We start from the raw sequence: 15,330 nt of genomic DNA on the forward strand, positions 1-15,330 counted from the left end.
AAACCGAGGCACCTGGGAGGGTTACTTAAGAAACACCTGTCGGCGTCCTTTTTTTAAAAGAAAGTTCGAGCTTTATTCATTAGAAATAATCATTACATCGTTTGTCAGGATTGTTACATTTGCATTATGTGGTTCCTCAAGCCAATCAGAAATGAAGGAAAATCTAGCCAACTTGGCAAGTTCATGAGCAACTTTATTTGCTTCTCTATTACAATGCTCGAATCTAGAAATAGAAAAATCGCAAGCTAAGTGAAAACAGTCATCAAAAATTACAGCTGCTGCTCCCAACGATCGTCCTCCTTCACGCATGGTCTCGATCAACTCCATATTATCTGAGTTAATAATTATGCGATTACAACCCGTCCTTTGCGCAAGTGATAGGCCGAATTTTAATGCCAAAGCTTCAGCAATCAACACATCTGCACACCAGTCAATCTTACCATTTCCCCCATCGATGAACCTACCTTTGTCATCTCTTAAGACCGCCCCGATCGTACTCCTGAGAAGGTCGTGGTCAAAAGAAGCATCAACGTTAAGTTTAACAAATCCCATCGAGGGGCTAGGCCATCCTCCTCTTTTCATGCAAGCCTTCGACGAGGAGACATTAACAAAATTGACAGTGAGAGCGTGTATCCCCATGGATATCTGTTGTGCATTCTACCATGGATTTGTCACGGCAGATGTCATTAGTGTGAGGACTTGTCGTGAGGCCAACGCAACTAGGTAGTAGCTTGAGAGGGGTTGATCGGGATGAGAGACACGAGGTGGATCAACGCACAAGATAGGATTTAGACAGCTTCGGGCCCTGGTGAGGGAGTCCTGGATTAGGGGGTCCTCGGACAGCCTGACTATATACTTTGGCCGGACTGTTGGACTATGAAGATACAAGATTGAAGACTTCGTCCCGTGTCCGGATGGGACTCTCCTTGGCGTGGAAGGCAAGCTTGGCAATTCGGATATGTAGATCTCCTTCTCTGTAACCGACTCTGTGTAACCCTAGCCACCTCCGGTCTCTATATAAACCGGAGGGTTTAGTCCGTAGGACAAGGACAATCATAATCATAGGCTAGCTTCTAGGGTTTAGCCTCTATGATCTCATGGTATATCAACTCTTGTAATACTCATATCATCAAGATCAATCAAGCAGGAAGTAGGGTATTACCTCCATCGAGAGGGCCCGAACCTGGGTAAACATTGTGCCCCCCGCCTCCTGTTACCATTAGCCTTAGCCGGGACCCCCTACCCTAGATCCGCCGGTTTTGACACCGACATTGGTGCTTTCATTGAGATTTACACTGTGTCGTCATGGTAAGGTTTGATGGATCGCCTCGTTGTGAAGGACAACATCACCTTTGGGGGAGCCCTAGCCCTAGGCCAAACTCTCCAACTTGGCGGCTTTGTTATGACCGCCTGATCAGCCGTCGCGCCGACAATGACTTCTCAGGTCATCAAAAACAGCCTCCACATCAACTCAGAACTTGCCGAACAGATGGATCCGATGGAGCTCTCCTCCCTGAATGAGCTCTTGGATCGCATCGCCGCTCTGGGTGTCGCTACGGACTATGATCGGATTGGGCTTAAACCCGGCCAAAGGGAGATTAACTCTCCGCCGGCCACCCATCAGATAGCGGTAGTGGAAGAGCTCTATTTTGAGGACGAACTATGTCCGGATCCCCGAGCTCTCCGAGCCAGATACCCGTTCGCGGGAGGGCATGACCCGAACTACGAACTTAGGATCGGGCGGTGGGCCTGAAAAATTGGGCAATATCTCGGAGCCCAAACTACCAAGCTCGGAAGCTCCTCTGCCCCTGGGTCTCAAATCGGGTCAAGTTTTGGACTTAAATCTACCCACCCACCCAGATATAAGTGATCTTTCCCACATCAGACAAGAGCCCCTGGAGACAGTACATCACTTCTGGGCCAGATTCCTCCTTGTAATGAACAAGGTCAAGGACTGTCGCGAGGAAGAAGCAATCTCATTCTTTTGCAAAAATTGTACGGACAAGGGAATCCTTAACGCTATAAGTCGCCGTGACATAGTACACTTTTCTGACTTGGCGGCCATAGTACAGAAGTATTGTGCGATGGAAAGCGCCTGGAATACCCAAACAAAATTCTGGGATCCTCCGGCTCTCACTAAACCCTCCGTCCGAACTAAAAGGGTGCACTCTCACAAGTCACCTGATCCAATTACAAAAAATCCAAGGCCCACCATAGGGCGTGGAACCATATTGGAAGGATGGCTCAACGGGCCATGCAAAATTCATAGTACACCGGATGCCACACCAACACACAACCTTAGAGCATGCTGGATACTATGGCAGGTGGCCAAGAGCGGCGACGACCTCTCAACAACCATACCACAGAGCAACATCCTGCCGAAAATAACAATGTGGTACTGACAGTCTTCAAGACTTTTGCCTCAAACAATAGGCGCAAGCGAGCACTCCACAGCCTCGTCGAAGTCTGCCACGTTGCAGCAGTAAATCCATGGAACGACACGGCTATAACTTTCAATGCCAGTGACGAACACCAATTCTGAATAGTTTGGGCACCAGCCGCTCAGGCCCTCAGTCCGATCATGGACAGCTTCCGGCTTACTAAAGTGCTCATGGATGGTGGCAGCGGATTAAACCTCATTTACGAGGAAACCCTCAACAAGATGGAAACACACAAGAGCCGCATTGAGCGAAGCAGTACGACCTTTAGGGGAATCATCCCTAGTCAGGAGGCACGGTGTGCGGGAAAAATCACACTAGATGTGGTATTCGGCACACCGGAGAATTGTAGGTCCGAAGAAATCACATTCCAAGTGGCCCCGTTCAGTAGCAGACACCACGCCCTTTTAGGGTGGGATGCATTCACGAGCTTTCAAGCTATACCCCATTATGGGTACATGAAGCTCAAAATGCCCTGGCCCAACGGAATCATCACTCTAGCTAGTGACCCGGACGTAGCACTCCACGCCAAAAATAAAACCGCCGCGCTGGCCCTTGAGGCACTATACGAAGCCCTCTCGGTCGAAGAGCTAACCACGCTGCGCTCCATAGTGGACGGGGATGACGTGATACTCGACAAACGACCCAAGTCCACCTCTTTGAAACCAGCGGACGAGATAGTCAAATTCCAGGTCCACCCAATGGACCCTACAGAAACAGCTTCCATGGGGGCACAGCTGAACCCCACAATAGACGCTGCACTACGAGAGTTCTTGCATGATAATTGGGATATCTTTGCCTGGCATCCTTTAGACATGCCAGGCATCCCACGCAGGTTGGCCGAACACAGCCTAAATATACTGAAGGGATACAAGCCGGTCAAGCAGACTCTTCGGCGCTTCTTAGAGCCTAAGCGGCAAGCCATGGGAGAAGAGCTAGCCAAGCTACTTGTGGCCGGATTCATCAGAGAAATAAAACATCCGGATTGTCTAGCAAACCTGGTGATGGTACCAAAGAAGGAAAAATCCTGGCGCCTATATGTCGATTTCAAGGACCTCAATAAGGCTTGCCCTAAGGATCCCTTCCCCCTCCCCCGCATTGATCAAATCATCAACGCTACCGCAGGACACGACTCATTGTGTTTCCTCGACGCATACTCCGGATACCATCAAATCAAGATGGCGGAGTCCGACCAAGCCGCAACGGCATTCATCACACCATACGGCCCCTTCTGTTTCAACACCATGCCTTTCAAGCTCAAAAATGTTGCCGCAACCTATCAACGCATGATTCAGACATGCCTGGAGAAACAAATCGGCAAAACAGTGGAGGCATACGTAGACGATGTGGTCATCAAAACAAGACACATTGAATCTTTAATAGATGACTTGAGGCTTACGTTCGATAACCTTCGAACATATGACATCAAGCTCAACCCGGAAAAATGTGTTTTCGGCGTACCTGCCGGAAAGCTGCTAGGCTTCATTGTTTCCAATAGAGGAATTGAAGCAAATCCGGCAAAAATCCGAGCTCTGTCACAGTTGGTACCCCAACAGACCTCAAGCAAATCCAAAAATTAACTGGATGCATGGCTGCCTTAAGCCGCTTTATCTCCCGATTAGGAGAAAAGGCACTACCTCTTTATCGCCTTCTTCGATGCACCGAACACTTCGAGTGGACGGATGCGGCCATGACCGGACTGGAAGAAATAAAGGCCCTTTTGGCCAGCATCCCAATCCTAGCCGCGCCAAATATTGGCGAACCCATGCTATTATATATAGCCGCAACACACCAGGTTGTAAGCGCAGTGCTCGTCGTCGAACAAGAAACGAACGAACATAAGTTCCCGCTTCAAAAGCCGGTATACTACGTATCCACTGTCCTCACTCCATGCAAGTCCCGGTACCCACATTATCAAAAGATAGCATACGCAGTCTTCATGGCATCTCGGAAACTATGACACTACTTTCAAGAGTGCTCAATCACGGTGGCCTCCGAAGTACCACTCAACTATATAATAAATAACCGCGATGCCACGGGCCGGATTGCTAAACGGGCTATCGAGATCCTCCCGTTCAACATAACATACAACCCACAGCGAGCCATTAAGTCACAAGTACTGGCTAACTTCGTCGCCGAATGGACAGAAGCTGAACTCCCTAAAGAGTACGGCGCATACTCCAATTGGATCATGCACTTCGACGGCTCTAAGATGCTAGCCAGATTGGGAGCGGGTATTGTCCTGACATCCCCCGCTAGAGACACGGTCCAATACGTACTCCAAATACTATACACAGACTCCAACAATGCAACCGAATACGAGGCTCTGTTGCATGGTCTATGGATGGCAGTCACCATGGGCATCCAACGCCTAGAAGTGCGCGGGGATTCGAACCTCGGAATATCGCAGATAAATGGAGACCTTGATGCCAAGGATCCGAAAATTGCAGCCTACCGTAATGCCATCCCCAAAATGTTAGCTCGGTTTGAGGGGCTCAAATTCCATCATGTGGTTCGAGAAAACAATCAAGCGACAGATATCCTCACCCGCATCGGCGCCAAGCGCGACCCTGTCCCACCTAATATCTTCTTGGAAAGGTTGTTCAAGCCATCCGTGGTGTGGCAAGGGGAGACCGGCAATACTAGTCCAGATCCGACCACAACCCCAGATACCGAACACACTGACATAATCGGAAGCTCCGCCACCGAAATAACACCTTCAGCCCACGTAATCATGGCCGTCATCGCCCCATGGACCGAACCCTTCTTAGCCTACTTAAATAGGCAAGAGCTCCCCGAGGACCAAAATGAGGCACGTTGCATTGTGCGGCGTTCCAAAGCCTACAAAGTCCACGAGGGAGAGCTTTATAATAAAAGCGCCACCGGAGTGCTCCAAAGATGCATCTCCGAAGAGGAAGGGCGGCAGCTCTTGGCCGAAATCCATGCCAGACTCGGCGGCCACCACGCCGCAGCTCGGGACCTTGTAAGCAAGGCCTTCTGTACAGGTTTTTACTGGATGACAGCCCGAGCAGACACACAGGATCTCGTCCAACATTGCGTCGGTTGCCAGCTTTTCGCCAATCAGAGCCATATGCCCCCTACCGCTCTCCAAACAATCCCCATAACTTGGCCCTTTGCAGTCTGGGGGCTTGATATGGTCGGACCCCTTAAAGGGGGGAAGCCATAAGAAAAAATATTTATTGGTCATGGTGGACAAATTCACCAAATGGATAGAAGCCAAACCAGTTAAGTCGGCCGAATCCGGACCAGTGATAGACTTCATATCAGGGGTCGTACACCGTTACGGTGTCCCCCACAGCATCATCACCAACAATGGCTCAAACTTCATAGCCGATGAGGTGAAAACTTGGTGCGGCAATATGGGCATTAAGCTCGATTACGCCTCTGTCTATCACCCTCAAACAAATGGTCAAGTCGAACACGCAAATGGTCTTATTATGAGCAGAATAAAACCCAGACTGGTGCGATCCTTGAAGGAGTCAGATACGCACTGGGTCGAGGAGCTCGCTCCGTAGTATGGGGACTGCGGACCACGCCGAATCGCACTACCGGATACACACCATTCTTTATTGTGTACGGTGCAGAGGCGGTATTGCCCTGCGACATTATTCATGACTCACCTCAGGTGCCCATGTATGAAGAGAGACAAGCCGAGCTTGATCGGCAGGACAATCTAGATGCCCCGGAGGAGGAGCGCGATGTAGCGAAAGCCCGTTCCGTATTCTATCAGCAGCAGGCTCGAAGGTATCAAAGCAGAGAAGTACGGGCCAAAACTTACAATATTGGCGAACTCGTTCTGCGCCTACCGGAGAAGAAAAAGGACAAGCTCAATCCCATGTGGGAGGGTCCCTTCATCATTGATCAAGTTCTCACCGGAGGAGCGTACCGCCTGCGTGATGCATCGGATAATCGATTAGAGCTGAACCCATGGAATGCGGCCAGACTCCGAAGATTCTACGCCTAAGCGCCGGACTCTGTGTTTGTCTCCTTATCTCCGCCCCTTTTAAATTATATCCTCTCTCTTTTTTCTTCTTTCTTTTTTATATAGCTCTAGAAGGCTTAAAGTGTGACACGTTTACACAATTTCGACGCGCCATGCGTGCTACTTATACCTGGGGGCTTCTTATACAGAAGCTTAATATAACTATTTTTCGGGCTTCATTCCCAGTGCATATGTGTAACTTCTCCATATGTGCCCTTTTTTTGCCATTATATGCATCGATATGACTTAAGTTTTGGCCAAGCTGGGTTGCCTGGCTCTTGTGTTTATGCCCTACGTTCCCATTAATTCAGCTAGGGCATAAGGGGAACACCTTTGCGATTGTTACTGTCGGGTCAGCCGGATGTGTACCTCAGACTGGGTGAAGCCGAAAGCTAGCGTTCTTAAGGGAATATTCGGTCGGTGAACAAAAGATGTTTTTTATCAATTACAACATAAATCCCCAGATATTTTGTATCATGCGTCTTTGTTCGCAGTTCGTACATGCACATTAATGCATGCGTACCCAGGGAAAGGGACCCTTAACGGAACTATTCTCTCTGGAAGATGTTTCTTACTATCCATGTAATATAACATAACTAGTTGGGTACTTGTCTGTTCAAGCACTTATGACCCATACGCCTGGTGTCGGTGTCAAAACCGGCGGATCTCGGGTAGGGGGTTCCGATCTGTGCGTCTTAGGCTGATGGTAACAGGAAGCAAGGGACACAATGTTTACCTAGGTTCGGGCCCTCTCGATGGAGGTAAAACCCTACTTCCTGCTTGATTAATATTGAAGATATGAGTAGTACAAGAGTAGATCTACCACGAGATCGTAGAGGCTAAACCCTAAGAGCTAGCCTATGATGGTATGATTGTAATTGTGATCGGCCTTCTAAGGACCATCATCTCCGGTTTATATAGACACCGGAGAGGGCTAGGGTTTACATGGAGTCGGTTACAAGGAAGGAAATATAATATCCGAATCGCCAAGCTTGTCTTCCACGCAAAAGGAGAGTCCCATCCGGACACGGGCCGGAGTCTTGCATCTTGTATCTTCACGCTTCAATAGTCCAGACAAAGTATATAGTTTGGCTGTCCGGATACCCCCCCTAATCCAGGACTCCCTCAGTAGCCCCTGAACCGGGCTTCAATGACGATGAGTCCGGCGCACAGTCTTGTCTTCGGCATTGCAAGGCGGGTTCCTTCTCCGAATACTCCAAGGTAATTATCGAACACGTAGACTGTGTCCGGATCTGCAAAATGATCTTCACATACCACCATAGAGAGAATGATACTTCAGCTGACAACTTTTTAGACGACGTGATATGTCATTACGGTCAGGTCATTATTCGAACCGTTTTCCCGCAACCAGCCACAACGCATATTGCGAGGTGGTTTCCTTGACACGTCTTGTCAAAGCAAAGATCGTTTCCCCTTATCACGGGATTCTCATCAATACGGGTATGGGTAATCCCACCGTGCCATCAATCGTGGTGCTTGGGAAGTAAGCGATTCTCAATGGGCTAGTGGGGAGGCGCACCACTTTTGTGGCCTCTATAAAGGGATAAAGGACCTTCATTTTCACCCACGGCCTCTTCCTCCTTCGCTCATCCTTACCTCCCCGAGCTCCAGCGCCCTAGTCCAAATCTTCTCCGCACAGCTAGACATGTCCGGAGCAGAAGGCAAGTGGGTGGCTTCCACCATGAAGGAGAAGAATATCGCGAATCTTCGGGCGGCCGGATACTTGGCCGCAGACATAGCGCACTGGCTACCAGACGATGGGCAGGTCATTCCAACTCCAGGACCCCACGAGAGGGTCGTGTTTCTTGTCCACTTTGTCCGTGGACTGGGGTTTCCACTTCACCCTTTCGTTCGCGGGCTCATGTTCTACTACGGGCTAGATTTCCATGATCTAGCCCCAAACTTTGTCCACAACATCTCGGCGTTCATCGTCGTATGCGAGGCCTTCCTCCGCAACAAGCCTCATTTCGGCTTGTGGCTGCAAATCTTCTGCGTGAAGCCGAAGATCGTGAGCGGCCAGCAAGCGGAGTGCGGAGGAGCCATGGTGGGCAAGATGCCTAACGTCACTTGGCTTGATGGCTCCTTTGCAGAAGCCGTGAAGGGGTGGCAGTCGGGGTGGTTCTACATCACCGAGCCGCGCGATGCCAACTGGGCGGCGGCCCCCGAGTTCCAATCCGGAACCCCCATGCGGCTCACCTCCTGGGAACAGAAGGGCCTGTTATGGGGCGAATCTACAGAGCTGACAGGACTCCAAAACTGCATCAAGGGCATGAAGGACAAGAACATCAAGATTGTCAACGTGATCCAGGTCATGCTCATTCGCCGGATTCTGTCGTTCCAAAGGCGGGCATTCAATCTGTGGGAGTTCGTCCCGACCGAACACCAGACGCTTTAGAGGCTCTACGGCATGAAGCACAAAAACGCGTGGAAGGCATTGTTCAAGGCCTCCGAAGTACCTCCTCACATATCTGAGGATCATGGGCTCCATGCCGCGCGGCCTCCTAGTCAGGTGAGTTCTCAGGCTGCCACCGTATTCGGTTCTTCCCAATATATTCATGGGGGAGCCTTAAGTAATTGTGCATATTTGTTCAGGATTATGTGGAGACAGCGGAGCAGATTGACTGTCCGGCTCCACTGCCAGAAAGACCAGCTAATGCTCTCCTGACGGAGATGCTGGTCCTGGCGCCCTACAAGGGGCCGGAGAAGAAGGCCGATAAGAAGGCCCCAGGGACCCGAAAGGGTCTCCAACGTAAGGTTGCGCCAGAAGCGTCGTCCAAAGACGACGAGGCACACTCCTCCCCCGAAGGGGAAGAAGAAGAAGAGGAGGCAGCCCCATCCGGAAAGGACGAGGGGCCTGGGAGGGCAGACTAGGGGGCCAGGAGAGTCCCCCGGCGCAAGGCCGTCATACCCTCGTCGTCCGATGACGACGAGGCAGATTCCTCCCACGAAGGCGGGGGGAAACAAGAAGAAACTCCACCTCCCCGTATTGGGGGGGAGAAAAAGAGGAAGGCCGCCCCGAAGGGGGAGGCTGGGACGTCCAAGAAGGGAAAGGCTTCCCTTCCGGACTACTCTGCCACCGCCGCCGATAGCAAGGAGGGGTGGTTGCCCAGGAAGAAGCCCCTAGTGCGATCGTAAGTATCGGCACTCTATCGTAATTTTGCTTCATAGTTTTGTTATAACGCCGAACTGGTATGCACTCCGACCAGGGTCCATCCCGAGGTGTCGTCTTCGGACGGGTCCTTGAGTGACTCGGCAATGAACTTACTTCCGATGGCCACTACTCCTCGGTCTGGGGATGACATGGAGGTGTTGTCCCAAAGGCTCCCAGAGTGGGGGAGGTGGATCTGGAGGTGCCCCAAGGCGGCATTCCAAACGTCGGACACGCGGGGTTCAAGATCCCCGCAGATCGTGTTGATGAGAGCCACAGTAGGCCGGGCTCTCAACTGAACACTGTTCCGGAGCCTTTAATGGTTCCGGACTCAGGCGGGCAGCCCCTCGTTAGGGAGGGAGAGCCGTCTGTGTCGAGGACTTCCGTTGCACCCGAGGTGCCAGATTGTCTGCTGGAAGCGCTTCGCGGCGCTTCCATAGATGAACAGCACCGTACTCTTATGAGTGAAGTGATTCAGAAGGTTTCGTCCGCCAAGAGCGGACTAACAGAAGCCTGCACCAGCCTCATGACAGGCTTTGAGGTAAGTAATAAAAATGTGTCAAATTACCACCCGATAGGTAGTAGCCCCTGATACTCTGTTTGGTGTTCGGAAGGAAAAAAACAAACGGAGGGTCAACTATAATTCGCAGGAGTCTAACAATAAGTTTGAATGTGAATAAGTAGGCTGTGCTGCTTGCCGCTACGGTCCGTATGGCCGAGATAGCCGGACTAAAACAGGACCTAGAGCAGGCGCAGGGAGAGCTCGACCTCACGAGGAGGCATCTCGAAAAGAACAAAGGTGAGCGATTCCCCGCTCTCATATAATGAAGGATATATAAAATTAGTTATTCTAACGATGAAGCATCGTGATTTTGTAACAGAGGCCACCACTGAAGTGGCATCTCTAAAAAAAGCGATGTCCGAGGCCGAACACAAGGCGGCCTTGGAATGCAAGGATCGCGAGAAGCAAGAAGCCCGAGTGGGCGAGGTACAAGAAGAGCTCCAGGAGATCGGAAAAAAGTTCAAGTCCGTGGAGCATGAGCTTAAGGCGAAAGAGGCCGAGCTGGCGATGGCCCTTGCAAGTATAAAAGACGCCAAGGCCGAAGCCGAGAAGGCACGGCAGGAAATCGAGGAGGCCAAAAAGATAACGGTGGGTAAGAAATTCTGTATGCAAAGCAAACATGTGGAGGAGGCATTTCTTTTACTTACCGAGTCCGGAGCTCTCCAGGGGCATTCGCAGATCTCCCACACAGCATATCAGATGTCGCGGAGTTCTACCGTGCTCGGGAGGGGAGCTCAACGGAGAAGCTGTTCTGGTCCCAGTATGCTGGGGCCGAACATCCAACGCCTCTGAGTGACCAACTGAAGCAGTTGGTCAAACTCCAAAGGGTGGCCGAAGTGGCTATGAAGGATTTCATAGTCCGGATGTGGCCTGGTGAGCCCCTGCCCACCAGCTACTTCAGCCTGATCAAGCGGATGGTGAATGCCTATCCACGACTGGAAGTCATCAAGCGATCTGTTTGCATTGAGGGTGCCCGCCGGGCCTTTGCCCGTGCGAACGTGCATTGGGGCAAGTTGGATGCGGAGAGGCTGGTGAAGGACGGGCCGCCGGAGGGCAAGGTGCATCGCTATCAGGAGAAGTATTATGATGGCGTTATGAAGGGCGCTCGCCTCGTGGCCAATGAATGTACCAAGGACATAATTTTTGAATGAATTCACTTCTGTCATGTTTGTAATTTAAAGACGAAGTTACTTGCGCTATGTAGCGCTTTTGTTATTTAAAATATTACCTTCTGTGCGGCTGTTTATAAAATTCTGAAAGTAGGCCAGTCGTCGGCTTCCACCCCCATGCAACTAGTAATGGGGTGTTCGTGGAAAACCTGGACACTCTTTATCCAAATGTTTGGTCCCTTAAGGAGGTGTCCGGCGCAGCGAACAAGGCAATCGGACTATGTGGCTTTATAACCTTCACTTAGCCATAGAAGTCTACAATTTTAAATTTTCGCGAAGCCCCTAGAATCCGGAAGACCGAATTGGGACGCTATATACGCCTAAATCGGATGAAGCCGAATTATCGCCTAAAGCGGAAAAATCTTTAAGGATTTTAAGACCTCTCAAACAGCGACCAGCTCTCGCCACATCATGCCGGTCAGTTTTTGGCTTTCTCTACTAAGGTGCTCGTCCGGAAGAACCAGGGCACAATCGCAGTAGTTCTCCCTGCGCTACCTTAGTCGATATAACGGAACGTAAGGCACCAAAACAAGGGAACCGGGCTATCCCAACTGTAGACCCAAGACATGATTCGGAGCTGATGCATATAATGCTATAAGTTCGGGGTGCCGCACTATTGAAAGTGTTCGGACTTGTCTTGCTGTATTATGGGGCGCCATGAGAAGCCCCTGGCAAACTGAACGTACCAAGGTGTACGGATGCAATATCAAATAGACATTTGTAAGAAAAAATGCTCAGATAAGATAATAAGCTGACACTATATATGATCTCCCATTGATGAATAATACGTTTAAGCGTATGTTTACAATGAATGCATTAAGCGAAGATAAATAGGATTATTTGACATACCCTATCGAGGGGCAGGCTACGTACAGATAGATAAAGCAGGTATAGCGATCGTAAATAGATTCCACCTGGGTATTTCCTTCTCTGCGCAAAGCCTGTTGCCTCCTTGGTTTTCTTTCCTATGTAAGTCCGACAATCCGGCTCTTCTGGAGAGGTTGCACTAAAGCAATGTCCTGAAAGGTGAAAGGAAAGGTTACGAAGGTATGAGGCGGTGATACCGCACTGTTGACTGAGCCACTGCTGTGCCTCCGCCTGTGCCCATGGTATAAGTGCGTAATTGTGTACGTGTGGCACGAACGCTGCTTTGATGGGATTTGAGCGGAGGCCGGATTGCTAGTCGTGCTCTTGGCGTGCCTGGTGGTCCTGTTGCGGGGTGCTCCGACCTTGCTTAACAGTGCTTGAGGTTGTCGTCACCGGATTGGTGGTTTGCCGAAGGAGGCCGCATTGTACTTCTGCCGCAAGGGCTACAGTATGCTCTTCTGTATGGAGAGAGCGGTCCATATTTCCATTGACTGTTATGACCCCGTGCGGGCCTGGCATCTTGAGCTTGAGGTATGCATAGTGTGGTACCGCATTGAATCTAGCGAATGCGGTTCATCCGAGCAGTGTGTGGTAACCACTGCAGAAAGGGACGATATCGAAGATTAACTCTTTGCTTCGGAAGTTATCCGGAGATCCGAAGACCACTTCCAATGTTATAGAGCCCGTACAACGGGCCTCTACTCCAGGAATTACACCTTTAAAGGTGGTTTTGGTGGGCTTGATCCTTGAAGGATCGATGCCCATTTTGCGCACTTTGTCCTAGTAAAGCAGGTTCAGGCTACTGCCGCCGTCCATAAGGACTCTCATGAGGTGGAATCTGTTGATGATTGGGTCTAAGACCAATGCGGCCGAGCCACCGTGACGGATGCTAGTAGGATGGTCCCTATGATCAAAGGTGATCGAACAAGCTGACCATGGGTTGAATTTGGGGACGACTGGCTCCATCGCGTAGACGTCCTGTAGTGCTCGCTTCCGTTCCCGCTTGGGGATGTGAGTGGCGTAGATCATGTTGACTGTTTTCACCTGGGGGGAAATTTCTTCTGTCCCCACATGTTTGGACACCGGGGCTCCTCGTCATCGTTGCTGTGCAGCCCCTTATCCTTGTTTTTGGTGTTTATTTTGCTGGCTTGTTTAAATACCCAGCAGTCTCTATTGGTGTGGTTGGCTGGCTTGTCTGGGGTGCCATGGATTTGGCACGAGCGCTCCAGTATACGATCTAGACTGGACGGTCCATGATTGTTTCTTTTGAATGGCTTCTTCCGCTGACCGGATTTGGATCCGCTGAATCCGGCATTGACCGTCGTGTCTTCGGTGTTGTCGCCGTTGTTCCGTCGCTTGTGTCTATTGCGCCGTAGATTGCCATTATTGTCACGGACATCTGACGTGCCAGAATGTGGCGTAGTGCTGCTGCGAGCCAACCAGCTGTCCTCGCCCGTGCAAAAGCGGGTCATTAGTGTCGTGAGAGCTGCCATGGACTTGGGTTTCTCCTGGCCGAGGTGTCAGGCGAGCCACTCGTCACGGATATTATGCTTGAAGGCCGCCAGGGCTTCGGCGTCCAGACAGTCGACTATTTGGTTCTTTTTAGTTAGGAACCGAGTCCAGAATTTCCTAGCTGATTCTCCGAGCTGTTGAGTAATGTGGCTCAAGTCATCGGCATCCGGAGGTCGCACATATGTGCCTTGGAAGTTGTCAAGGAATGCGTCTTCCAGGTTTTCCCAACTGCCAATGGAATTTGCGGGCAGGTTGTTAAGCCAATGCTGGGCGGGTCCTTTGAGCTTAAGGGGAAGATACTTGATGGCATGTAGATCATCTCCGCGGGCCATGTGGATGTGGAGAAGGAAGTCTTCAATCCATACCGCGGGGTCTGTTGTGCCATCATATGATTCGATGTTTACGGGTTTGAACCCTTCTGGGAATTCATGATCCATTACTTCATCAGTGAAGCAGAGGGGGGGTGGCGCCTCTGTGTCGGGCTATGTCGTGATGCAGTCCGGCTACGTCTGACTGGTTATATTCGGCCCGGCCAAATTTGCTGTTAGTGTATCCGGTATGACGGCCATCGTCATGTGTTGCGGTGCGCCGCCGTGATCCGTAGATCGATCTTGGTTGTCCTGCGGTGTTATCCAGTCTATCGCGCAGGTTCTGAGTATTGCCCCGGGGCGTAGTAAACTGTCGCGGGGGTGTAGGCTGGTATTCAGGCTGATATGCCGTTTTAACCCGACCTCGAGGCGGCCAGTCAGCCGTGTGGCGCTCGAGTCCATATTCCTCGGCTGCCAGGACTTCTGTCCATCTATCTGTGAGTAGGTCTTGATCAGCTTGAGGCTGTTGCTTCTTCTTCTTCAGGCTTCTTGCAGTGGCCATAAGCCGGCGCTTGAAGCGCTCCTGCTCCTCGGGGTCCTCGGGCACGCCGAACTCATTGTCGCCGAGGCTAATATCGTCTTCGGAGGGGGGCATGTAGTTTTCCTCCTCCGGATATCCGTCCGCCGCCTGTTCATCTGGGTTGTCCTGCCCATCTTCCTGCTCGGCCTGCTCGAAGGCGGGCTGATCAGGGTTGTATTCATCTTCGGCACCGTCCAAATTGTTTTCGTCTCCGGTGCCGGTATTCCCTTGGCGGGGCTTGGAGCAGCGCTGGCGACGCCCATGTTTTGCTTTCTTCTTGGAGGGGTTATCCTCCATTGCCTCATCACCATTTGTTTCTTTCGAAGTGTCCACCATATATATATCATATGCAGAGGTGGCTGTCCACCGCCCTGTGGGCGGTGGCTCCTATGTGTCTCCTGCATCGTCGTCCATACCGTCGATGTCTTCGGAGTCGAAGTCAAGCACGTCGGTTAAATAATCGACCGTAGCAATGAAGTGGGTGGTGGGTGGGCAGCGAATTCCTTCGTCGCCTACTTCCCACTCAAGCCGAACATAGTTCGGCCCAGAGCCTCCTGACAAAGAGAGAGACTTTAATGAATTCAGCATGTCGCCAAAGGGTGAGTGCTGAAAGATGTCCGCGGCGGTAAATTCCATTATCGGAGCCCAACCTGGCTCGGCTAGCTCGAGGGTGTGCGGACCGGAACCAATAACCGGATACGAGTCCGGGGGCCTGGGGTCAT

This window comes from Triticum dicoccoides, chromosome 3B (assembly GCF_002162155.2).
Source record: "Triticum dicoccoides isolate Atlit2015 ecotype Zavitan chromosome 3B, WEW_v2.0, whole genome shotgun sequence".
In the NCBI taxonomy this organism is placed as follows: domain Eukaryota; kingdom Viridiplantae; phylum Streptophyta; class Magnoliopsida; order Poales; family Poaceae; genus Triticum; species Triticum dicoccoides.